This window comes from Euprymna scolopes, chromosome 7, assembly GCF_053919585.1.
Source record: "Euprymna scolopes isolate OS-2025 chromosome 7, ASM5391958v1, whole genome shotgun sequence".
NCBI classification, from domain to species: Eukaryota; Metazoa; Mollusca; class Cephalopoda; order Sepiida; family Sepiolidae; genus Euprymna; species Euprymna scolopes.
Window position 1 is genome coordinate 109,589,169 of NC_136488.1, and position 25,707 is coordinate 109,614,875.

Here is a 25,707-nt window from a genome sequence, read left to right on the forward strand (position 1 = left end):
AATAACCAGGAGACAAAAAAAGATAAAACCAAACTACACATATTAGATAATAATATAAATAAACAACAAACTAAAACCCGCAAACGTAAGAATAGACACAAGGAGATCCTAAAATAAATGTCCCCTACAAGGCTCATGTAAAATTAAAAATGCTATCTATAGCTGCACAGTATCAAAAACTCCAAATATACAAGAACCTATCAACAGCCATAACTCAACTACCAGATTAAATAATAACACCAACTTAAATCAATCTACCGATCAATTACTAACCAACCCACCACATTATAATCCAACAATAGACCTAACGGAAAATAATCATAATAATCAAGAGGTAATATATATTGGTTCCACATCTGGCCCAATAAAACATAGAATTTCACGCACAAACATTCTTTTAAAAATAACTCTCTATCAAACCAAACTACTCTATCCAACTATATTTGGCAACTAAAAAATAGCAATATTTCTTTCAACTTAAAATGGCAAATAATTGAGACTTGCAAATCATATAAACCAGGAGATAAATTTTGTACATTATGTACAAAAGAAACCTTAAAAATTTTAAAATATGAAGATATAAAAAGCACAACCAAACTAGTAAATTCAAGACATGAGCTTCTATCATGTAATCATAAACGTTGGTTTAAATTTAATAAATATAAACCACCTTAAATCATTAAAAATTACTCATTAGTAAAAATAGATTACTTTTTTTTTTTTTTTTTTTTTAAATAAATTAAGTTAGACCAATTACCGCCCTTAGACTCGTAAATCAAATAATAAATAAAGCCAATAACACATGACAATTATCTCCCCTTAAAAACTTGCAAAATAAATATTCTCTCTCTATAGATATTAACTGTAGCGTCTTTAAATCAAAATACGCTAACGGAAACAATTTACTGCACGAGCGTCGCCCTTTTAAAATTCATCATTCAATAAAATAAAAAGCTATAGCAAACATCTAAATGACTACTTTAAATACAGTTCCTGATTTCAAAAAAAGAAAAACTAAAAGGTAACTATATCTATATATTTTTAAATCAAATTTATTATGTAAATTCAAAAAAAAAAAAAAAATTTTTTCTACTCATTTCTATCTCTAACCTATACTAATTTTCTTATAAATTTTAAATCCAAACCTTTTACTTCAATTTTTCAGATTCATCTGCCTTACTTTTAATGCTAGGTTTATTTTTGGTGTCTTTTCAATTCAATAGAAATCCTCCTAAATTTGCTGATGAGGAGACCGTGCTTACCAAAAAAACTATGTATAATTGTTCTACATGACTTCATGTATACCACAAATAAAAAGCACGGATTTCCGAAACGATCGTACAGATAATTGACTTTGTTGTTGTTCCTTCTTATGAAACTGATTTTTAATTTAATTAAAATTTGATTTTTAAATTTAAAAATTTTTTTTTTAATTTTTAAATTATAAATCACATTACTTAATATTGAATTAGCTCTAGGACATTTAACTATCGAGCTTATTATATATCTAAATTACAACGAGCATTTCCTGTATTTTAATTAAACTAGTAATTTCACTATTACATTAAAATACACTTAGCTCTTTAGACTATTATTCTAATCTCCTTTAAATTTATATATATATATATATATATATATATATATATATATATATATATATATATATATATTGGCAGCAAGTTGTTATCAAGGCAAGTTATGTTAAATACTATGGTTTTCTTTTTTCTTTATTTTTCTGTTGATGTTTTTGATTTGATGAGCATTTCTTTTAGTTCCAATTGGTTGATTTTGTATTATGTAGCTGAGTGATTTTTGTTAGCCATTTTTCTCTAGCGCTTTTGATCAATGATCATCATTAAAAGTAATTTTGTTAAAATATTCTGTCGAGTTCATGAACACTCATTATCGTAACTTTAAAAGAATGTGAAAAAAAGAATTGGTAATTAAAAGACAAAATAAAAAAGAGATAGAGAAGTGGGATCGAATTCTAAACGTTGGGTGGTTAGTCTTTCTCGCTAACCATTACACCATAGCAGATAGTGAAATGAATGAGTTGGTAATTAAGTTAAAAATCACGCAGGCACAGAAATGAGCATTCTTGGTAAAGCTGGCTTTAGGCCAGTTAAGATTCCCGCTTTCTGCCGTATTTGTTTCCCCACGATTTTGGGGAAAACCAACTCCCCCCAAAAAGGGGGAATTCTGGCAGTGTATAAATTAATAGCAATTGTCTGATATGAAGCGTTTCCCCCACATTGATCAAACCTAATTGCTTTCAAGACGTCTCGGTCCGGAAGGCCAGGCGGATCGCCTTTGCTTCAATCAGTTTCGCTTTATTTATGCGTGAAAGACAAACACGAGGGGGGGGGAAGAAAAAAAAAGAGATCAAAATGAAGATAGAGATGTCCATCTGCAAATCCGAGATATTACAATTTAGGAAATATAAGGAAACTTCTCCATAAATGTAACCGGTGCAAAAAGCCTGACAAAAAAAGCCTTTCTTGAACATGCAAAAACGTGCGCACCCATTTTGCCATTTTATATAATAAACTAGAGGTGGTACCTGGCATTGCCCACCCATTTGTAGGTGTAAAAGAAAAAAAAAGTGTTTCAAACCCGAATCGGAAAAAAAAGCTGAAAGAAAACGTGAGATCTTACTGCTACGTTATAAGGTCATAGGAAGTGAAAAGCGTTCAAATTTAGCGATGTCAATGAAAAAGTTGACTTGCAGAAATGAACGTTGGCTGGAGACCAGTTCAGCTTTCCGCCGTTTTAGGCTCCCCACAATATTGGGGAAAACCAGCTCCCAACAAAAAGGAAGTGTCCAAATGAATAGCAATTGTCTCATATGAGGGGTTTCCCCGACTTTGATCAAAGCTGATTGCTTTCTGGACGTCAAGAAAGGCTGGGTAGCTTCCTTTGCTTTTGATTTAGTTTCGCTTTTATACGAAAAAGCCAAACAAACACGAGAGAGGAAGGAATAGCGTGAATTTTATAAAAATCGATCAGAATAAATCTAGATACGACGTCCCTTTGCAAATCGTAGATATTATAATCTAGGGAGTATATAAAAAGTTGTAAAACATAATACCCCCCCCCCCCGAGAACCCCGGCTAAAAAAGCCTTTTGACCCAGTTAGTAGATATTTTATAGGAAGGGAATATATTTGGAAGATGTTTTTGGAAGAAGCAGAAATGTTGGAATAAATGTACTCATTTATTAAATGAAAATGTAAAAATATTTTCTTGAAACATGCTGTAAGAAGTGTTGTTGGTGTTGAGTGGAAAAGATTAGTATAGGAAATGTTCAGTTATTTTCTAACAATTGCATAATTTTCAGAGGGAAAATCGAGACTAATATATATGTACACACACACACACACACACACACACACACATAGTGTTTTGAAAATTCATATCCTATTTTCAGGATTATGTTCTCTATGTATAAAGGAGCCTTTTTGTGTAGGGTTGCTTTTGTAGGAGCACTCGATTACTAGTCCAATTTCCTTTGTTATTTATTTCTTTCTCTCTGATTAATTGATTTATGTATATTTGGTCTGTTGTGTTCTGTTGTCTGAAATAAGAAGGACTAACATTCACAGGATACCATCCAGATCTCCTGTATTGACCATTAAAGGCGCCCTTGCTGATCATGATAAACAGATTTTTCATCTGAGTCCCATGGCGTTTATATTTGTTTGGTGTCTTTGTTTCATGGTTTTGTTGGTGTATGTGATAACACCAAGCCCAGAGTTATTTTGCGTATAATAATGTCATTAAATAGCATTTATTTATCCTGTATGTATAAATAACAGTGCAGTAACATGCATGTATATATTAGATCTTTTCCCCAATAAAGACTATTGATCAGTATTTGTTTTAATTGCCTACAACTCTGAAACAAAAGACCTACATATAGAAGATAAGCTCAGAATTATACCGTCGATTTTACAAACAGTATGTGTACCTGTGCATGGTTTTAATGTCATTTAAATTAACTTTAAAGTAATTGATTTCAAGGTTATATTTTTAATGCTATTCATGCACATGTATTTAAACTGTTATGAATTGAAATTATTCTTTTCTGAGTTTTAAATACTTTTAGAAAAGTTCGAATTTCATGTTCAGTAAATAAATAAATAAATAAAACCTTTACGAGAAAATTTCATACATTTTTTTTAGAGTTGCTACATTTGACATTGTTTGAAGTATACAAAACTTATACCCCCCCCCCTTCCACCTTTTTATAACTTTTCTTTCCTTGTATACTATTTTGTTTTTTCTTGTCCATATTCTTTCATTTTTCCAGTAAAGCAGTGGTGGTGACTCACTACACCACCGAATTCGCAAATTGCGTGCGCCGAAAGCTATTTGATTGGTTAATTTTCTATCTTTACTACCCCCCCCCCTCTCTCTCTGTCTCTTCCTTTTCACCCCTCCGTTCTCTCGTTTATCCCCCCCTCTCTCTCTCTCTGAAAACCTATCGTTGCAATCACTATTTCCCATACCATCCGTTTTTCTATACACCTATTTGCCTTTAGTTTCATTTAAAAGTCTATTCACGATTATTCTCCACTCCCTCACAATCAGAATACAAGTCAGGACTATCGCTATTTTCTTACCTTTTCCCCACCCCTTCCACCATATTGAGTTACATTTAAATTGTCGCCGTTCAGAGTTTATCGTTCGTCCTCGTTGACGAGTCTGTCCCCGTTCATCTCTCCTTGTCCGTTTGTTTTTATGTAACCCCCATTCTATTTTCTTTATTTGTCCTTTGTCGCTCTCTGTTTCCCTCTTGTAACATATTCTCTCTTTTATTAGGTTTTTCTCTCTCTCTCCTCCCTTCCTTGGATATTATTTTACAAATCCCATTGCCTTACCAATTAAAAACAAGAAGTTGCTACCGAATTGTTCCCTGACACTGTCTGGATTTTACCGTTATTTTCTTTAAATTTTACACCTGAACTTTTATTTTTGCCAACAATTTCTTTGGAAAATACACCTTTCTTGGATGACGGTAAGCAACTTTTCGTTTTCGACTTGATCTTATTTTTTATTTATTTATTTATTTTTTTTTTTAGTTAAGATTTAATTTTGGTAAAAATGAAAATATATTCACAATAAAAGAAAAACAAATTAACATTATTTTTAAAACATCGGTGCTAATGCAGAGAGTGATCCGATCCGCGCTATTTTTTTAAAATCGTATTTCCACGTTTAATTAAATTTTTATCATGTTTTTTTTTTTTTTATTATTCAATTGTAAGGTTAAAGTACAGGGGTACACAACACCCTCCCCTCCCGATGTTAAGAATGGCTTTTTAAATAATAACGTTATTATTTCAGCACGGATCACTCTCTGCATGAGTACCAAAAAATCTTTTTAGAATTAATTTTTTTTTTTTTTTTTTTTTTTGCTATTACCATTTTTACCCCGCTTTCTTTATCATGATCGTCATATCCATTGTTTGGTTGCATTTTTTATTTGAATTTATTTTGAAGTAGTTTTTCGCAAAAAATAAATTCGGTACTGATGCACTTTTGTTACCGTGCTGAAATAATGTTATTTAGAAAGCCATTCTTAACACGGAGGGGATGATGTTTTCTAACTATTCTCTACTTAACGATTTAATAAAAAATCGTAAAACTTGAATTAACTTAAATACTATTTTTTTTTTTAAAGTGCGGTAACAAAAGTGCATAAGCACAAATAATTCTTTTTAGAAACCCAACAATTTCTAGTTTTCTTTTTTTTCCCCTCTAAATATGAGGATTTATCATGTGTAATGTTTGATTATGCGGGCTACAATTCTCATTTTAGTTTTTATATTCACAAAGTTTCAAAAAATTCATCCAGATTCTTGAATCCGCAAAGATATGCATAATGAAGTTACATCGGTCAAAACGTTGCGAATATAAAAATCAAGATGAGAGTAGTAACCCTAATAATTCAAATTAAACAATAAATAGAAAAGAGGCTTGCCTTTTTTTTTTTTTTCTGTTGTTCTCGGCCTTCGGGCCCCACATAAGACCTTGGTCAGTGTAGGCAACCCTTCATACCAATTGTCACTATCCAGCTCCCCTACTCCCCGGGGAGCTGGCCCCCGTTTCCCCTTCACTCCTCACATTAAAAATCGGCCTTGCTTGTGCCTAATTTGCTCGGTGGGGGAGCAAATAAATGCCCTGTTGTTCTTAGCCTTCGGGCCCTGATCAAAGTGTAGTATCTGTTCTAATGCTGCACTTAAGATAATTTGTACTAGTCAATGGAGGGGAAACCCTCTATTCTGGGACAATTATTATTTTTGGTAACCAGAGTGCCCCTTTTTTGCCTACTTTTAGGGGAGCTGGTTTTTACCCCACATTAAAAACGGTCGTGTGCCTAATTTGCTTTGGTGGGGGAGCAAATAAATACATTAAACAAACGCTATCTTTTGGTTCTCATAATTTAAAACTTCATTTAATGTTTTTCTGTTTATAATTCGTTTTGTGATTGTTAACCCAATAACGACATTGCAAGTCTTACTGTTTAAATAAAATCCACAATAAGGTAAAACTTATTGATTAGAGTGAATTGTCTGCCTGTGAAGTGGTTCTCAAGAGTCATAACAGCTTTGAATGCCTATTATTAACACAGCAACTTTGATCAGCTCCTTTATTAAGCTCTTATTCGCATTTTTTCTCTCAAATAAATCCCAGTCATTTGTATGTTCTCGAGGTACAATTGAAGAAATTTTGTTAATAAAATTATCGAACAAGGTCACGTGTGTGTATGTTACTTGATTAAATACATGTTGTCCTTTTTTTTTTTTTTTTTTTTTTACATACCGAGTTTTCTCTTTATCTTTAAAAGAAGCCTTAGCTGATATCTGATCTATGAAATAGTGGTTAAGCGTCAGAACAGATCAGTAGAAATAACGGACACATATCTCTAAAGCCGGTCGTTTTCGATTGCTTACGTTCGTTTCTTTTTTTCTACAATTAATATTTCGGTCATTTGAAACGACCAAAATATCGCTCAGCTTATGTCTGGCTTATTTTTGTTGCTTACTATGTTGTGTTAATCAGGAAAATGTAATTTAAAAAATCCATACCAAAACCAGACGACCTATTATACTAAAGCTGATTTAATCAATATTTGTTTCCCCATATCGTTTTGCTATGGTTTTAAATACTTAAAATGCACGCTTAAAATATCCCTCAATTTGGGGATTGAATTATATTAGAAAAAAGAAAAAAAAACTTGTTCTCTCTTCAATAGTCAAAGGCCAAAAAAATAAATAAAAAATAAAGGAACTAATAAAAGGATTGTAATGGTCCATTTTAAACAAAAGGAAATATTGCAAGAAGTATCAATATTTTTGAAGCTGTAGATCGAGAAGGGGGGATATAGCGAGCAGAAAGCGACTAATTTTAGATTGCAGTTTTAGTTTCTTATATTTAATTAGCTTTGAAAAGTCACTTTTCCTGATTAAAACAATTCCTTGTTTAATAGATGATTACTTCCTAAGATCATTTAAATTAGACATCATTGCCATTTATTGTGATAAGCAGTGATCACAATAAATGCAATGATTGTTAATTATGGACAGAAACGGTGCTTATCATAAGCACCGTTTCTGTCCATAATTAACAATAGTGTGCAGTCATCTTTAATATTGGTACTTAACGTATTTTGCTTGATACGTAATGACAGTCCGTTTTGAATATAGTATGTCTCCGAATGTAGGTAATAATAGCATGCCAATGATTTACGATGTTTCAAAATAAAATCTTTTAAGCATATAATTCTCTAAGAAATGAGATACTCTTTAAACTATCAATACTAAATGAAATTTAATTTGGTACAATAAATTGTATGTATATGTAAGACATGTTTTGTCTTAACGAACTCTTTGGACCTCATAACGATATTATCCAAAATAAATATATTTCATTTTGATTAAGAGATATTGTGGGATTTGCATTCGTACTTGACACCCACAAAAATGAAGTGTGCTTTATCCTACTTGATTTGATGTATTATATATTTATTATGAAAATTATAGAAATAAAAAAGCTAAGAATTGACATGTTGTGGTTCAGGTCTTGAAGTAGATATTGCAGAGGAGGTTTTAATTGATTTCGATGTGCCTCAAAGATCATTTTCCAAAATCTATTTAAATTGTCATTTACATCCGCTCATACCCAATCAGTGGTAAGTACACCCTTGAGCCCCACCCTCAAAATTGAATGTTACAAAGTGTAAAAAATAAGAATAAAAGATGTAATATGGTGTTATGAACACGGCGCAAAGTAGTACTAGTAGTAACGTAAGTTTCTTAAAATACTTCGTGTGGATATATTTATGCTGACAACATTTAAAAAGAAAGCCTTTTCTTGTGCGTCCTCTAAAAATCGATATTCTTATTCTTTGAGTTTAGTCTCTGAGGGCAAGGAAAACTCTTTGCTTCTTTCCTTTGATTTTTTGAGATTCCATTGTTTCTCCTTTCTCTATCTTGCTCCTAATGTTCTCTCTCTCTCTAAAATGTTAGGCATCTCAACCTCTTCTCTCAATCCCCTCATGCTCATCGATGTAAACATCTTCCAACGTTATGGGCACTGTCACCGTGATGTAACGATTGACAAAACCAACCTCAACACTTTCTTATACTATTATTCTAATTTCAGTCGTACTAACAGGTATATTCTTTATTAACAAAATTGTGGCTACTTGTGGCTGTTTCTCATCTACATGACTTAAATGTTACTATGTTCAATTTATTAAAAATATATATTAAAAGCTACAAAATTAAATTTATCAGTAAACAATTTAGCCATTTTAGTTAATAGCTGAAAAAAAAAATCCAAAACAAATGAATCACTTTGTGATCGTTCGAAATTTGAAAGCATTTAAACTGTCGAATTAGAAAGTAATTTCTGGCTTTAAATTTCTTATCAAATCTTCATGTTTTGAATGTTATTTATGTAAACTATTTCCATACAATAATTTTATAGATATTAAAACAAGATTAACGTAACATATTTTATAATGTAGTCCACTTAATAATTTATAACCAAAACGATACCATGATAATTATAGCTTTCAGAATCCTATTCTAATAAAAGTAATTTGATTAAAAAAAATATACTGGCAATACTAATTAGGTACATTTATTTCAGTTAAATAAGTTGATTTCATTAGAGTAAATTGATGAAAATAACTAGAAACGGGACATTCATTACATTTTCATCGAACAAAGACGTTTCGTAGTATTTATTTATCCCCCCCCCCTCATAATAAAATTTACTTTATTGTTAATTTTCAATTTTTGGAAACTTTTGGCATTTTAATCAAGTTTTTGTTATATATCATATATTTTTAATTTGTGCAAAGTGTTCATCATATGATTAATGTATTCTTGCTAATAACTTAAAAAATAGATATTTATTTGCTTAATATATAATAATAATAATAATAATAATAATAATAAATTATCCTGACAAAGAATTGTGATTTTATTTTATTTTTTTTTTTAATGTTGACCATTTCTTAAAAACTTGAGTAATGCTTGATAGTTGCCGAATTTGATTTTTCTTTACTTTTGAATGAAATAGGAATTATAAGGATTGTTTCAATGATGATGGAGATTTAAAATAAAAGTTGATCAATAATCTAAAGGTCAAGTGTTTAATGAGTTTTACATGAATCTTCTAGAGGTTGAAGCTTCAAGCTGATAGTATTAAAATAATATAAATTAACCCAATTCTACTTGCTCATGGCTGACAAAATGAGAACAATCTTTCTGAATTTAATAAGAATGGGGATTTTTGGAAATTCTCTACAGTCGAGTTAATAAAGATCTCCAAGTTCGAAAAATTTGAAGAAGGTCAAAACTTGTATTTGAAATAACATCTATTTTTTGGGATCAGTCTTTAGTTTGAAATGGAATTTACTTTGCAAATGTGCAGATTTAATGAATGCATCTTCAAAATATCCATTCTTATATTCAAATGACGATGTAACTTTTTTACTCAAATGACAATGTAAAAATAAATATAAACTATTGTTTTTATTGAATTATCTTCAATTAACTTTTTTAAAGGAAAACTAATCTGTATATTTATAAAGTTGAACCATTTTATTGCACTGGCAGTAGGATTTAACATTAATTTTTTATTCAGTGTAATAACAATAGCTTTCTAATATATTGATCCTGTGTATGTAATCGCTGTCGTAATTTTTGTATTGTTTTGCAAAAAAATCTCATTTAACCATTCGTTTTTATTGTTTTCTAATTCGATGATTGTTGTCTTTTTAACGTGACATGTTACTAATGATATTTAATATCATGGATGAAGAGAGTGGCAGTTTGGATTTTTTATTTCCTTAATTTTTCTAGCTAATATCTGAACAGGATCCTGCTAATAACAATAATAAGTAATTGATACAATCATAAAAAAAGTTAGGTGAAAAACTTCATAATCAAGTTCAAGATAGAAATCAAAAGGACTATAAGATCGGATATTTTTAAACTTCTAACATTTCAAATATAACAACAATGAAGCTGAAAGAGCGAGTGGGGGATGCAGACAGTTTGATAATAGTTGAATGGAAAGAAAAAGAGGGTTGCAATGTGGAGAAGGGTTATGGTTCTTATTATTCTGTCAGTACTTGATTGAATATATTACATGTTTGGAAGGAACAAAACTATGAAAAATGCAAATTTAACACTACCAGATATTCGAAAAGGTTATTTTGAACAATTTTTTTTAGTAAAAGAGCAGAAAACATTAAATAATATATTTAAGAGATTCTTCAGTTCTCAAGAGATGAAAATTCATTTTTCACACAATATAATAAAATCGACTGTAACAAAGAAAAAATAAAACTTTGGATTCTTCAAACTACTATTCTTATCTTGATTGTTATATTAACATCATTTTAAATGATCTAACCTCCAAGCTTCTTCAATTTCTCATGTTTAACAGACCAACAAAAATCACTCTTTTAAATAATTTCAAAATTCCTGAGTCAAGTTTTAAGCACGTGTTCAGTGGTTCAATCAATATCAACCAAATTCATAAAGCTTGACTTGGTAGTTGAAAAAATATAAAGATTCATTAAAAAAAAATAGCAAGTGAGATTGTGCATCTAAAATAATAACTAGGTCTAGGTGTTCATATCTGACGTTGTTCTAAGTTTTTGAAAAATCTATTTTGTAGTTATTTAAACTGAACTCTTAAAATTCTATTCCTTGTATTTGTTAATTTAGATTCCATGAATTTAGAAGAGAAATCTATGTAGTTGTGACCCAGCGATTGTTTATTTTGGAAGTGTAGAATTTTTTCTGTTTTTTTTTATTAATGCCATAAGTCAGTGTCACTGTTTGGTGATTATAGAAAAATGTCTCAATTTTAACGATTTTAGCTGTAAGGCACAAGTGACTAACTTGTATAAAAAAAATGATTTGTAGAAAATTTGATAGTGGAAGAATAAACCTACAATAGAAGTTAGCAATTATTTACAAAACAAATTAATCTACAAACTATCCATATATAGAATAAAATCTATTAAATATTTGAAAATGCTAAGAACTTGGAAAGTAGAAACTAATGCCAACAATAGAATCAATCTTATCAAAAATGGTGCCATACTAATTCTTAAAAATTTGCATTTGTTTTTAAGTGGCAATGCTTACAAATATGACAAACTAGCAAAACTTTGTGCAGGACTTTGCTGTACACTCAGGTACCCGTTTTGTGGGCACCCTTGCAGTAAGTAGATGTTGTAAGAGCAACTATTGCTTAAGGTGTTTAAAATTTTTAACTATCTAAAAAAAAACATGATTGAGGATCTAATTTTGAGATCTAAATTTATTTTAGCTTATGTTAGGGGCCACTATCATGCCGAATTTCATCTAAATTGGAGGAGGGTGATCTGATTCAAATTCACAAAGAAGTTGGCTGGTGTCATGGTGGCAACCCCCAGGACGGTGGCGAAGCCAAACTTGGTATGCACCATCCCTTGGGTGAGGAAGAAAGAGAAAGAAAGCAATTCGTTCAAATGAAAAAGCTCTCAGACCTTTACCCTTGATTGATTTTTAGCCTTAATAACTAATTACTAAAAGAAAAAAAATGTTGACGCTGTTCCTGGGTTGCCTAAAAAACTAATGGTAAATGCTGGCGCCTATATTGAATTTTAGACTCCCATGTTATGCATTTTCTTATTCATTTCTGGTAAGAATTGTATTTTGGTAATAAATTCTGAGCATTTGATAATATCGTCTTACACTCCAATCTCCCTCCTAATTTCAATTTGGATTGGGGGTGTGGGGTCAAACAAACTATTGTGCCAAATGGATTTTTTTCAATATCTATATGTAACTGGCATCATTTTCTTCTTCTTTTTTTTTTTTTTTTTTTTTTTGAAGCATCTGAAGATCAACAAAGCGTTAAAATATGTTCATATTGTTTTCATCATGTGTGATTTTTGCATCAGTTTTAAGTAATACGAGAACTATTATTGATACATATACTATGAATCGGTTTAAAATGTGTGAGAGACTTTTCTAATTATTTCATCAGGATCACTTCAACTGATTACATTTTTACTAGTGTTGAGACGATTCTTAAATTTTTTCCAATTCCAGGAAAATGTTGATTAACGATTCCGATTCCCGTGGAATTGTTGCTTTGAAATATACCATTATATAATCGAAAGTTTTTGTGTAGCAAAAAAAGTTGGTACAGCAAAAAAGTGGAAATACTAAGACTAAGAGATTAAAACGCTTGAATTTTAGAACTGATGAATGTCTATTAATATTTTTAATCATTCTTTAAGATGCTTGAATCAATTACAGAACAGCTTAGACCATATTCAAAATGTCGTCTTTAACTGACTGTTAGGATCACTGTAGTTAACTTTGTAACGTTTTTACTTTAACATTTTTCATGTTTCTAGTTCCAAAGTGATTATCTGTTTCGTTTGTGGCGTTAAAATTGTGTAAATCTTAATGAAACCAGTGACTTATTTTTCAACATTTACGTTAACCCTTTTTCCATTTGGGCGATTTCCTTTCTAAAATAGATCATTGCAAAAAAAATATTAATTCAAACTTTTCTGTTAAATACATAAACATTTCTACCAAAAAAAAAAAAAAATATATACAGTATGTGCAGTTGTAGCTATGAATCTGTATTAGATACTGTGTATCATGTGATGAAGTTAGCCAGGCATGACTATCACTATCTTCTACAAACTTTATTTTTCCACATTGAAATATTTTCATTATGGGAATAATACTGCTTTTGAACATAACTTTTATTCTACAAATATTTATGCAACAGTAAATTAAATTCATCTACTAATTCTCTTTTTTACAGTAGTTTCCATTCTTACTATAAATGGCTCAATTAATCCTGGTCTTTTTATGATAGGTAAAATTTATCATAAAGCTGAGTACATTTTACTACTAGAACATTCATTATTATCTGCACAAAAAGTAAATATGAACAAAACTAAATGCAAACACTTAGAAGTTTACTTGTCAACTCGCTTACCAGTTGTTGCTACTCAAGACTTCTATTATTGTACCTAGTGAAATAAAACTATTCTATGTCAGGAGTGTGAGTTCTGTTATAGAAGCGTTGATTTAATTTTAATAAAATATGCATTAGGTGTTCTTGAAATCCAAATTACAACGCAATATGATGCTAATAAACAAATATTTGACTTGTTTGAAATTTATAATTTAAAAATATATTTCCGAGTCATCTCCATCCTTAGTATTTTGTACATTTAAAAAAAAAAAAAAAAAATTTCTTCTGCTTTCTTGCCATGTTGCAAAGTTGGAGAAAGAAATGTCAGTAGTAATAATTTTTAAATTATACATTTTATACAAGTAAAATATTTGTTTATTTTTCTAATATTGTGTTGTAATTTGACTTTCAAACGCATTGGATGCATATTTTATTTCATTAAAATCTATTCTGTATTTTATATCTGAGTTTTCCACTCAACACATATGCAACACATATTTAACGTTTTTTGCTTTAATTCATCAAATTTAAAATCTTTTTTCTTGAATCTGATATTTACTTTTTGAAAACATTCTGTCACTATTTCAATACTTTATGATTGATTGAGAACCTATTTGTGTTACCATTTTTTTTGAAAGCCATTATGAATTGTTATTGGTTATCAAAAGTAAATATTAATTATTCATTAACAATTTATTTCAATTACATGCAATAAAACATTAAATATGGCTTCGGCAATTAGTTTTATTTTAGGATTTCTTTTTATTTATGAAGTTTAATCATTCTTCTATGTGCCAGGACATGTGTGTATATATATATATATATATATATATATATATATATATATATATATATATATATATATACTAGCAAAAGTACCCGTCGTTGACTGGGTTCACAAACAGCCAACAGAAAATGGACTCTGATTTATGAAAGTACTAGCGGGGTGGGGTGGAGGGGTACCTGGCGTTGCCCGAGTGTTTGGAAGTGTGTGTGTGGCCGGAGGTGTGGGGGTGTTAATCAAAACCTAAGAATAAGCGAAGTAAAAAGAAAACAGAAAAACGAACGTTAAAACTTCTTTAAAAAATCTGAAAAAGACCCCCTTCCCCCCCCAAAAAAAAACACATGAAAAATAGCTTAAATAAGCCTGTTTCAATATTAAAATTTAAAAAGTCGGTGGGTACCCGGATGTCTTTGGGTGTGTGTGTGTGGTTGGTCGGGGATGGGGGTGTTAATGAAAACCTAAGAATAAGCAAAGTAAAAAAAAAAATAAAAAAACAGAAAAACGAACGTTACATGAAAAATGGCTTAAATAACCCTGCTTTAATATTTAAATTTTAAAAATCGAAAAAAAAAAAAAGACCTCTCGCACCACGATTCTAACCCAAAATGTTTAGATAATGACCCAACGCTCTAACCAACTGAGCTAACATGACGTACATGAAATTGCGTCAGTTCTTCAAATATTTAAACTAAATCCGGTCATGACGTCGTCTGACGCATGCGTAGAACCGATCTCGTCATGAGAGGACGGTTTTTGCTGACCCCCTCCCCCCCTGTAGAAAAGTGCTGATTTCAGGGTGAAAAAATTAACGTTTTTGGCCAATTTTTCGATATTTGTCGGGCGAAGGATGGGGCTTTCATATGATACCAAGTTTGTGAATTTTTGTTCTGTTTGTCGAAAGCGAAAGTTTTTAGCAGACATACAAATACACAAACATACATTTTCGCTTTTATATATATAGAAGATGATAGGTTATGAAAGGAAGGGTTGTAAAGAGATAGCTTCGAATTTGGGGGTATCAAAACCAAAGCAAAATATGATGAAAGAAAAAATAAAATAGATAAACCCCATAATTTATTATACCATACCTGTTCACACTGAAACACTTATCGCAATATTCTGTAGATCTATATTAAAAAACCTTGTTAAACTTTGTGACATATTTCCATTCTATGGAGGTCATGCACGAACGAACACCCCATAATTTTATTATACCATATTTCTTTAAACTGAAACATAACTATCAAAGTATACTTACGCAGATAGATATGAAAAGTCTTCATTAAAGTTTGTGCCTATTTCCAATCTATGGAGGCCAGGCGCGAACGCAGACCCCACAATTTTATTATACTATCCCTATTTAAGTTAAAACATACTTCTCAAAGTATTATGTACATCTATATCAAAAACCCTTGTAAACCTTTTTTTTCATTTTTAAATCATTGATTTTCATACTTTGTGGACCAGGCGCGAACGCAGACCCCACAATTTTAATGAATCCCCGTTTTGCCAGATCAAACATACCCATTCCTGTGTCTCGATATATCTTCTATCATTATATGTGACCAGTTTTCTATAATAGTCAACCATATAGGAGCCTATTCGTGACCAGACACACACACACACACACACACACACACACACACACACACACACACAGACGTTCAGCTTTATATATATATACATATATATATATATATAATATATATATACTAGCATGGGTGCCCGGGTGTTTGGAGGGGTATGCTGAGCAAAAAAAAAAAAAAACAGCAGTCAATTTTTTTTTAACTTTGACCTCTATTATGACCCCTTAACATTTATTGTTTTGGGCTCAAATTGAGTTATTAAGTTAGATCCATGTCCAAGGAACCTATATCTAAAATTTCAAGTGTTTAGACCCCAAATTGTCGGAGGAGTTTGGTAGAGTTCTCAAAGGTCAAATTGTTGAACTTTTTTGACCCCCTTAACAGCCAAATTTCTGGCCGAAAACCAATCACATAGATTTTTCCCAAATCTCAGTACCCTGTATATCAAATTTCGAGTCTGTAGACTGAAAATTAAGTTATTGCAAAGTAAAATGTACACACACACAGACAGACAGACACACAGACACATTCACTTTTATAGATATATATATTAAGGGTGAACCAATCAATTGACAGGTAATTGGTAACTGGCCACTTTGCGAATTAATCGGCTGAATAATTATTTTTCTCTTTCCTATTAAATTGAAATTGTTTTATCACTCCCAGCCTTGACACATTAACATAACTGCTAATTTAACTTAACGTTTAAGTGTCTGGCCACTATTATGTTTTTTTGCCTTTATTAACTAAAATTATGAAATATAAAGTACAATTTCCAATTCTTAAATGAATATAATTAAACAATCAGATAAGAAAAATTACAAACCAAGTACAAATTCTAATTCTTGAAGTGAATAACTATGAGCTGAAATTCTGCACCTGCTGCCACCTACCTCCTCTGGTCTCATAGACTCCTCAGTTATTAAATTGAATACTTTTAAGTTGTAGAAACATTAGCTTCTCTAGTTTTAGTTTCTCTTTTTCTTCTTTTTTTTTCTTTTTTTTTTCCTAGCTTGTTCATCGTAGGTTCATACACATTATCACCTGTACTAAAGAGCCTCTCACTCTCCACAGAAGAAAGTGGTGCACTTAAATATTTTGAAGCCAATTTACTAAGCAGTGGTAAGGTCTCCCGTGTATTCTTCCACCATTGAAATGGATCTCTTGCGAGTAAAACTACATAACAATCAAGTTCTTTTGTGCATAAGGAATTTACTGCTTTTGTGTTTAGATTGTGATTTTTGTATTTCGGTTGTAGTTGCAATCTCCAGGTTAAACTCGGCTATTAACTGCTCTAAGTTTTGATTTCTTACTATAGGCTTATTTGAAGCTAATTGATCAAACAGTCTTGAAAGGGATAGTGTTACTTTTACTTTGATCTTCTTGACCCTCAACAGAGCTTGGAGAAGTGTATTCTGCCAATTCTGCTTCATTATCATCTATAGAAAGATGTAGAATCCGATTCTTAGTGTTTTCCATGCCATTCTTTAGAAATTTAAATGTGAATCTTGGATCTAGGAAAGTAGACAAGCACAAGTTTTTGGTCACCCAATTTATCAGAGAGGGATCTATGTTTTTAGTGGCGTGCGTCCGTTATTGCGGATGATTGCCAGATAACTGTCCATAAATTTTTCCTGAAATTTTGCCACAAATTGTATTTCATTAAATAGATGTGCACAGTAAAAAAAATTTTTTTTTGCAAAAATTCTCATTGCATCCCCAGGGGCTCAAGAGGTCAAAAATGCCCCAAAATGGCCAAAAATTACACGTTTTGCCCCATAACTTTTGATCTATCCATTAGATTTTTCTGAAACTTGGCCAAATTGTGGAGCTCATTGTTCTTAATATAAATCAAATATGGGTGACCCTGGCAAAATTCTGATTTGCGTCCCTGGGGACTTTCAGTGCTAAAAATGTCTCTTTTTGTGGCTCTTTTTTTATATATCTGTGGTTAAATACAATGACCCCCACAACTCAATCTTCACTCTTCAATCCTGCAGTCCAATGCACTTCTGACAGCAATTGCTTCTGCCAAACAAAAAAGACACCCTCTCTCCCAAATACAGGCTTTTTATAGGACAAAACCGTCCAAAGTTATTTGCATACTCTTCCCATGATCTCTAGTCTATAAATAGATGCAGTGGCCATTCTCTTCTTTCACTCTCTGAAGCGGGCGTTGCCAGTGGTAAAAGGTTTGCACAATTTTTTTTTTTTTTTTTTTTTATTACACGCCCCCATGATCATTAAAGATCATTCACATCTCATAATCCCGTGTCCAGATCGGCGCATTGCGTTCTCTTTATCGGCACCGGTTCATCTTCATCACTCCCTGGCTCAGTACCACCATCCTCATCACCTAAATGGACCACACGCCTTAAATCTCAAACATGTCGTGGCATTCCATTGACACTTAAGTTGTTTGGGGATTGCACTCCTGTTATCACTCCTCTTCCCCACTGCGTTGTGCATCGGGCATTAGGCGGTTTCACCCAAACTTCTTCTCCTATTTGGATTCTGGCTGGTCCTTGATCATTAATTTCCGGTGACATGTCTCTAGGATGCCTCCATTCGTAATTAAAGATTGCTTTGTGGTACTGTGTCATCTCTTTGCCCGACCTTAGGGGACATGTTGTACCAAAATGTGGCCTCTTCAGGCGATATTCTTCCTCTCTCAGCTATTGCTTTCACGGTCCGATGATGTCGCTCCACAATGCCATTTCCTCCAGGTCTGTAGGCTGCCCTGTAATAACTTTTAATCTTCCATTTTTTTAGCATCGTCTGAAAGATTTCTGAGCGAAAAACAGTGCCGTTGTCCATTATCACCTCCCTTACTAGACCTCGTTCAAGCATCACCTTTTCTAATTCAGTTGCAACTGCAGATGCGGCTTCCACTCGCAGTTCCTTCCATATCGCCAGTCTACTTGGCCCACAATCAATTATTGATAAGTACGCTCCCCCTCGGTAGTGTGCTATGTCAATAGCTAGTCTCATCCAGTTCGTTAAAACTCCAATTTCCCCAGGATTGTGTATATTTGGGGCAGGATCGATCGATTGACACCGAACACAGTTCTTTACTATCATCTGAATTTCTTCCCGTTTTACATTCGGATCCACTTGCTTCACCAAATATAATGTTCTCTCCACTCCCATGTGATGCATGTCATGCAACTCTTTAATTTCTCCAATTCCAAGACAGCATATCGGCGCCTCCTCTTTCTCAATTAACCACTGTTTTTTTATCCGTGTTAGCGCATCTGCCTTGTTTCTTTCAGAAGGCACAAACACTGCTTTTATTTGCAGTTTCAATTCAGACATCAACTCTCTAAGCATCCCTAATCTCCGCTTTATTATCACTTCTCCGGCACCCTTTGTTCGTATTCTGCCACTCTCCTCCACAGTAGAGTTCACCCAACTGAGTACAGTGGCTGAATCAGTTCTTATTTCAATATTTGTCCGTCTCCATTTGATAGCTAAATTGACACCCTTTAGAACAGCATCTAATTCAGCTATGTTAATGTGATTAAAGTCATCACTTTTCCTCAGCCAAGTTGCATCTTCCGCCACCACACCGCCAATCTCGACAACCACACCAGTTGCAACATTGCTTGCATCACATCACACGACTCCTGTGCTCACTTCAGGTATGTGCCAAGCGCCATTAACAGGGTCTTCTTTTTTCACCTCAACTAGAACCTCCTGCATCACTTTCATGGTTCTGCAATCAACTTTTTTTTCCCAATCCATTCCATTTGCTCTTCTTTTCACATGCTAATCGCAGCCATCCAGCAATTGGATAGTGCCCCAATAATTTACCACAGATCGAAAATAGCTCCCGCCTACTAATTTCTCCTCCCATATCTGGGATCTCGTTGCCTCTCCTGAACATTAGTGCACCCATCTTATTTTTCATAAGCTTAAGGCCCAGTGCCGCTCCTCCGTCCAGGGATTCCGGAGATTTTGCTGCTAACCCAAACCCCTTCAAATGTTCCACAACTTCCTGTGTCGATATTTTCGTTACGTCTATCATTATATCATCAATGTATGAATCAGTGGCCTCTTTCGTCCTACTTCCTTTCTTTAATACTGTTTTTAAAATGGCTGCCATAATCTTTGGTGCGACATTAAGTCCGAATCCTAATCGTGTTAGGCAATAGGTTTTTCCTTTATAACAGACCAGCTGGTACTGCCATAGTTCCTTTGCCACATGTAGTTGCAGGTAGGCAGACTTAAGGTCCACTATTGCGGTCCCTCCTACCAACTGTCTCCACTTTCTTATCTTTTCATCACATACATCTATTATGTCGCTCCCTGTATGACACGCCACAAAACGGTTCAACTCACGAAAGTCGAACACTGGCCTAACTTTCCCTTTTGTGGCCTGAAATACTGCCATCAATGTCAACACGTCTTTTCTTTCTCCTTTCCATGGTAACAGAATACCATCCGATATCCATCTTTCCACCTCTTTCTCGAATTCTAATTTCTTATCGCCTTCCAGAGAGTTTCTATAATATTGGACTTTGTTCTGCAATACTGGAGGCTCTCCCTTCCATGTCCATCTTACTGTCCATTTATCTCCATCGAAGTTTGCTTCAAAGTCTTTATCCTCGATTTTGCAAACATTCAGCTGATGGGCAGCCACGGCACATTGTATATCTCCAAACTTCACTTTGGCTTTCTCATTAATTACGTCCATTCCAATTATGACGTCGATCCCATCAACGATGTGATTCATCAAGATCGCCCTCACCTTTACGTGCATTCCACAGACTTTTATCTCCACTTGTCTGGCTCCTTTACATTCTATATTCCTCCCATCAACTGCTTTCACTGTACCGCTCCTTCCATATCCCTTCAAAAGTTTGGAATTGATTAAAGTAGTGGTGCACCCAGTATCGACAAGTGCAGTCATTACAGAATCATTCACCTCTACTTCTATTATAGGAAGAGGCCAGTATCACGCCTTCATTTCATTGCTAGGGTAGCTTGCCCGTTTCCCTGGATCTGAGGACAATATCTCGCAATGTGGCCAAATTTTCCACAATTGTAGCATGTTGCCCTGGCCCTAGGAATCTCTGTGCAATCTTTTTTTAGGTGCGGTCCTTGACATCTAAAGCACTGAAGGCTTGATTCTTTCTTTCCCTTATTAGTCTCATTAGTTTGCGCACTTGCGGCCAATGTCCGAGTTTTCACGACCCTTTTGCTGACTAAAAGCCGTGCAGTCGGTATCAGTTTGCTGACATCCATTCTCTCTATGTTCGGTAGCTGCTGTAATGCCACAGATACATCGTCTGGGAATCCAGTTATGAATGCCAGTTTGGCTGTATGTTCCAGCCCTCTTCCCAGATATCCCGCCAGTCCAGCCAATCTTTTGATTTTATTAGCATAAACATCCACCGATTCTCCTGTCCACTTGAATCGTTGCAGTTTTTCGTATGCCTCAAAAGGCCCCTCAGTGAAGGCGGTCACGAGTCTCATCTCTATCAATTCTGCATCTTCTTGTTCTGCATTATTCATCTCAAGATAGAGAGCGAGTGCATCTCCCTGCAAAAAAAGTGGAATAAAACTGGCAAGGCCTGGCACATGTTGAAGCTTAGCCACCAGTTTTACTTTCTTTATCCATCCGACTACATCACCTTCTCCACTAAAAGGTGGTATCACATCTTTTCCCAATCTCAACATTCCAGATTCCATGATCTGTTCTTGGCCGAAATAGCTTGTGGTTAAATACAATGACCCCACAACTCAATCTTCACTCTTCAATCCTGCAGTCCAATGCACTTCTGACAGCAATTGCTTCTGCCAAACAAAAAAGACACCCTCTCTCCCAAATACAGGCTTTTTATAGGACAAAACCGTCCAAAGTTATTTGCATACTCTTCCCATGATCTCTAGTCTATAAATAGATGCAGTGGCCATTCTCTTCTTCTTTCTTCTTTCACTCTCTGAAGCGGGCGTTGCCAGTGGTAAAAGGTTTGCACGATTTTTTTTTTTTTTTTTTTTTTTTTTTTTTTTTTTTTACTACAATATCTCAACAAAAACTTAATATGTCTGACTATATAATGATTTTTCACGGTGGTCAACTCACAAATATACATGTGTTAAGGCCTGAGACTGCACCATTATCCATTTACACTTGGATTTGACATCTCCAAGGGTTCAAAAAAGGTAAAAAATGGCCAAAAATGACACTTTTTGCCCCATAGTGTTTGATCTATGAATTAGATTTTCCTGAAACTTGGCCAAAATATGAAGACCATTGTTCTTAATATAAATTCAGTATGGGTGACACTGGCAAAATTCTGGTTCACATCACTCAAGGACTTTTAGGGCAAAAAAAACATACCTTTTTGGAGCTCTTTTTTCATATTACTCAAAAATTTGATATAGTGGTTTTCCATGGTGCTGAATTCAAATTATACATGTCTTAAAGAGTGAAACTGCACTGTTTGTCCATTTTTATTGGGATTTGGCATTCCCAGGAGCTCAAAATGGGTGACAAATGCCCCAAAATTGCAAAAAAATGACACTTTTTATCCCGTAACTTTTGCCCCATCCATTAGATATTTCTGAAACTTTGCGAAAATATTAAGGCAACATTGGCCCTTCACACTTCTCACATTCATCATTTCTTCACTATTTTTTGTGGTGTCATCTCACATGCAGCACCAGAGGCGGGACCAAGCACACACGGCTTATTATCATTTAGATAGGATGAAAATCTTGTTTCCATTAATTCATTGAATTGTTCAACAGTAGTAAGGATTCCACTAAAGTCAGAAACATCAGAATTAAATTGGACAGCTTTTGAAAGAAATAACCTCAAAGTTAAAATTGTAGGTATTAGCATCAATATGGTTGAAGTTCTATGACTTTCTTCTTTGATTTCTTCAAATGGACTCAGTAACTGGACAATTTTTTTTGAACAAATCCGTATTGGTAAATTGTTAAGGTAGGAATCTTATAGCGTCCCAAAATTCTTGTATTAAAAAGTAAACAAATCTCTTATTAAAAAATTCTGGTTCGTACAAATCATTCTGCTTCACATACATGCCATGAAAAAGTCCTTTCTGATTAATGTTTACTAGTTAAAAATATTCTTGTTATTCTTAGAAACAGCCAAGTTCATTTATTTTAAAACTGGTAAACATTAATCAGAAGGGACTTTTTCTAGGCATTCAACGTAAAGCAAAACAGTCTGCACATCCGGCAATAAGTCATTTGTAAATAATCACAGCATTAAATTAAATAAAGCCAATACAAAAATAAAATAAAGATGTTAAAATAATAGTACTTTATGCAGAAAACTTTTTGGAAATCATTTCTTAGAGGATATTTTTCTAACTAGTCTGTACTTTCACCTAACAATTTAACGAACAATACAAAACAAGCGATTTGTGCCACAAACATTGAAGAGGGACCATTGAAGTTTTATCTCTGTATGTGTTTGACTGGGGAAGGAGTTGAAAAAATCACCTCAAATGGGCGAATGTGATCAGTGCCAAGTGAAGAATTCAACAGAATCATAAAGAAACACCAATTGTATAAAGAAGTCTATCGTTGACAACATGCGGCTCTCTCTTTTATTAAAATTAAATTAATGTTGAACATGTATGTTTACTTAATTAAATCGCCATGATAAACAAAGTGAAAAACACTACATAAAATTATTACATTTTTTTAGGCTACTATTTTAGGAGTACATGGTGTAAAGAGCTGACATTTGGATATAGCATTCTACAATATGTATTGATTAGGCATGCAATATTCCAGATGTGTATCTTTTAATCGTTTTTGTGATATATGATTTTGAAATTAGTATCTGTTTATGGCATTTGGTACTTTATTTCTGCCACCAAAACTGAACATATTAGCATTTTTATTGACTTGTAATGAAGTAATTTGCAGCTGGCATTGTTTTAAAGATATAGACATAATAATTATGTATAGAATTATATTGAATGTTCATATTTAATGTCATTTAATTAAGTTTTATTTGATGATACTTAAAAAAAATTGTCCATCTGTGCAATTTTTTTATTATAAATGATGCAATATTCACGTTTCATACCTCAAAAATGAAGGCCAAAATTGAATTAAAAATAATTGTACTCTTACTTCCTATTGTCTTATAAGAATCGAAACCAAAACATTTAGCTTAAGATTTACTTTTCCTTTGACGTTAATGCCTGGACTATAAAGACATGTTTGCTGCAAGGCTAAAAATTAAAACATGAACCAATAGCTATTACGTTACGCATGCATACTTGTAATGCCATCGTTCAACCTTCACCTGGAAAATTTGTTTTGGATGGGTTTGAATAACCTATACATTAAGTTTCATGTCTGTAGACCAAAAACTGACAGGAGTTTTGTAGGCAAAATTTTTTAAACATATATATATGCATGCATAAATTCGCATTACAAGTATATGCTATATTTTCATGGACACCGGCAATATTACATACCTAATGTGCTTCAGCAAGTCATATCTTTTTTATTTAAGGGTCAATTTTAAAATTGGAAAGAGAATAGAATAAGCATTCCAATGATGTTAATTTATTTTGCTTTTATGCGTTCAATATTTTTTATGCTCCAAGTTAAAAATGAAAAAAAAAAAAATGGTAAAAAATGACAAAAAGGAAAACTGTTTTTTCAATGTTTACATTTTATTTGTTACATTTGGATACACATGCACGGGGTCAAATTTAATTGGATATGGATGAAATTTTACAGGCTATATAAGCATAGAAGTCCATTTCTACTCTACTTCGATTTATATTTTTACGACCACAGGAAGCAAAGTTACAACGAGCAAAGTTAACAAAGAATATTTCAAAATTGATAAGATAAATTGGCATATATCATCCATTTTCATATAGATAATAGTTTCAGAATTATTTTCATGTATAATATGTAAATATTTGATAATTATTAATTGTGCGGAAATTTCTTTAAAATGTTATCTTTTATAGAAATTCAAATCTGCTTAGTGGGGAAAACTGCTCGCTATGCACTGACCAGCGCTCAGCTGACTAAAGTCAGCACATTAACGAGTTTCGTTTGTATTCTCTTAAAAATTAAAAAAAAAACTGGTTTTTCTGCTTTAAAAACAAAAGCAGAAAAATCAGTTTCCTTTTTTTTATTCTGAGTTTGTCAATTTAAAAAAATTATTTTCAAGTTTTTCAAATTTGATTTCCAAACAATACTATTTTGTTGTTTTTAACGCTTTTTGTACAATGTACTAAAAGCGTTAAAAAACAACAAAATGTACTAAGTACATGCGTTTCTGTTATCATGCTATTTATAACTTAAAAGGTAGAATTGTGTTTTAGTAGTCAAAAAACAAAAAAACAAATATATACAACATATAAAAGGTACTTGTGCACTTATGCTACCATGCTGAAATAATGTTATTTAGAAATCCATTCTTAACATGGGGAAGGAAATGTGTTTTAACTATTCTGTTTCACCTAACGATTAAATAAAAAGATATCTTGAAACTTCTTGAATCCTGAACTCTGGAAGCGAGGGGAGGGGAGAGATAACCATGTAACAACTTTGAATCCCTGAAATACAAAATCATGTCCGACCGGTCGAAGAAGAAATAAATGTATCATGTGGTTTTGTATCCGTGTCTTCTGTGTTCATCGTTACGAGAAAGGTAATGTATCTATATTATATGCACAACTGTCAAAACGTAAATGTTTAATGCACTATCTCTCTGTCTATCTATCAAGATATTCACAAATATTAATATGAACTTTGTGTTTATAAAAATGTACAACTGTCAACGTAAATGTCAAACTATATATGTCTA

The 25,707-nt window shown here is 32.9% G+C and overlaps 1 protein-coding gene across 4 annotated transcripts in view; it reads left to right on the forward strand.

The window, feature by feature from the left end:
* LOC145279884 (neurofascin-like) overlaps positions 1-25,707 on the forward strand; it is an 825,765-nt gene that overhangs the window by 179,035 nt on the left and 621,023 nt on the right. For 2 of the 4 annotated variants that reach the window (XM_080131349.1, XM_080131345.1), the window contains exon 1: positions 4,307-5,016. The exons of 1 other annotated variant lie outside the window; for it this stretch is intronic. The gene's annotated coding sequence lies outside the window, so the exon portion shown is untranslated. Of the gene's footprint in view, positions 1-4,306; positions 5,017-8,576; positions 8,679-25,707 lie in introns of those variants that run through there. One more of the 4 variants, XM_080131347.1, reaches the window with a different exon arrangement.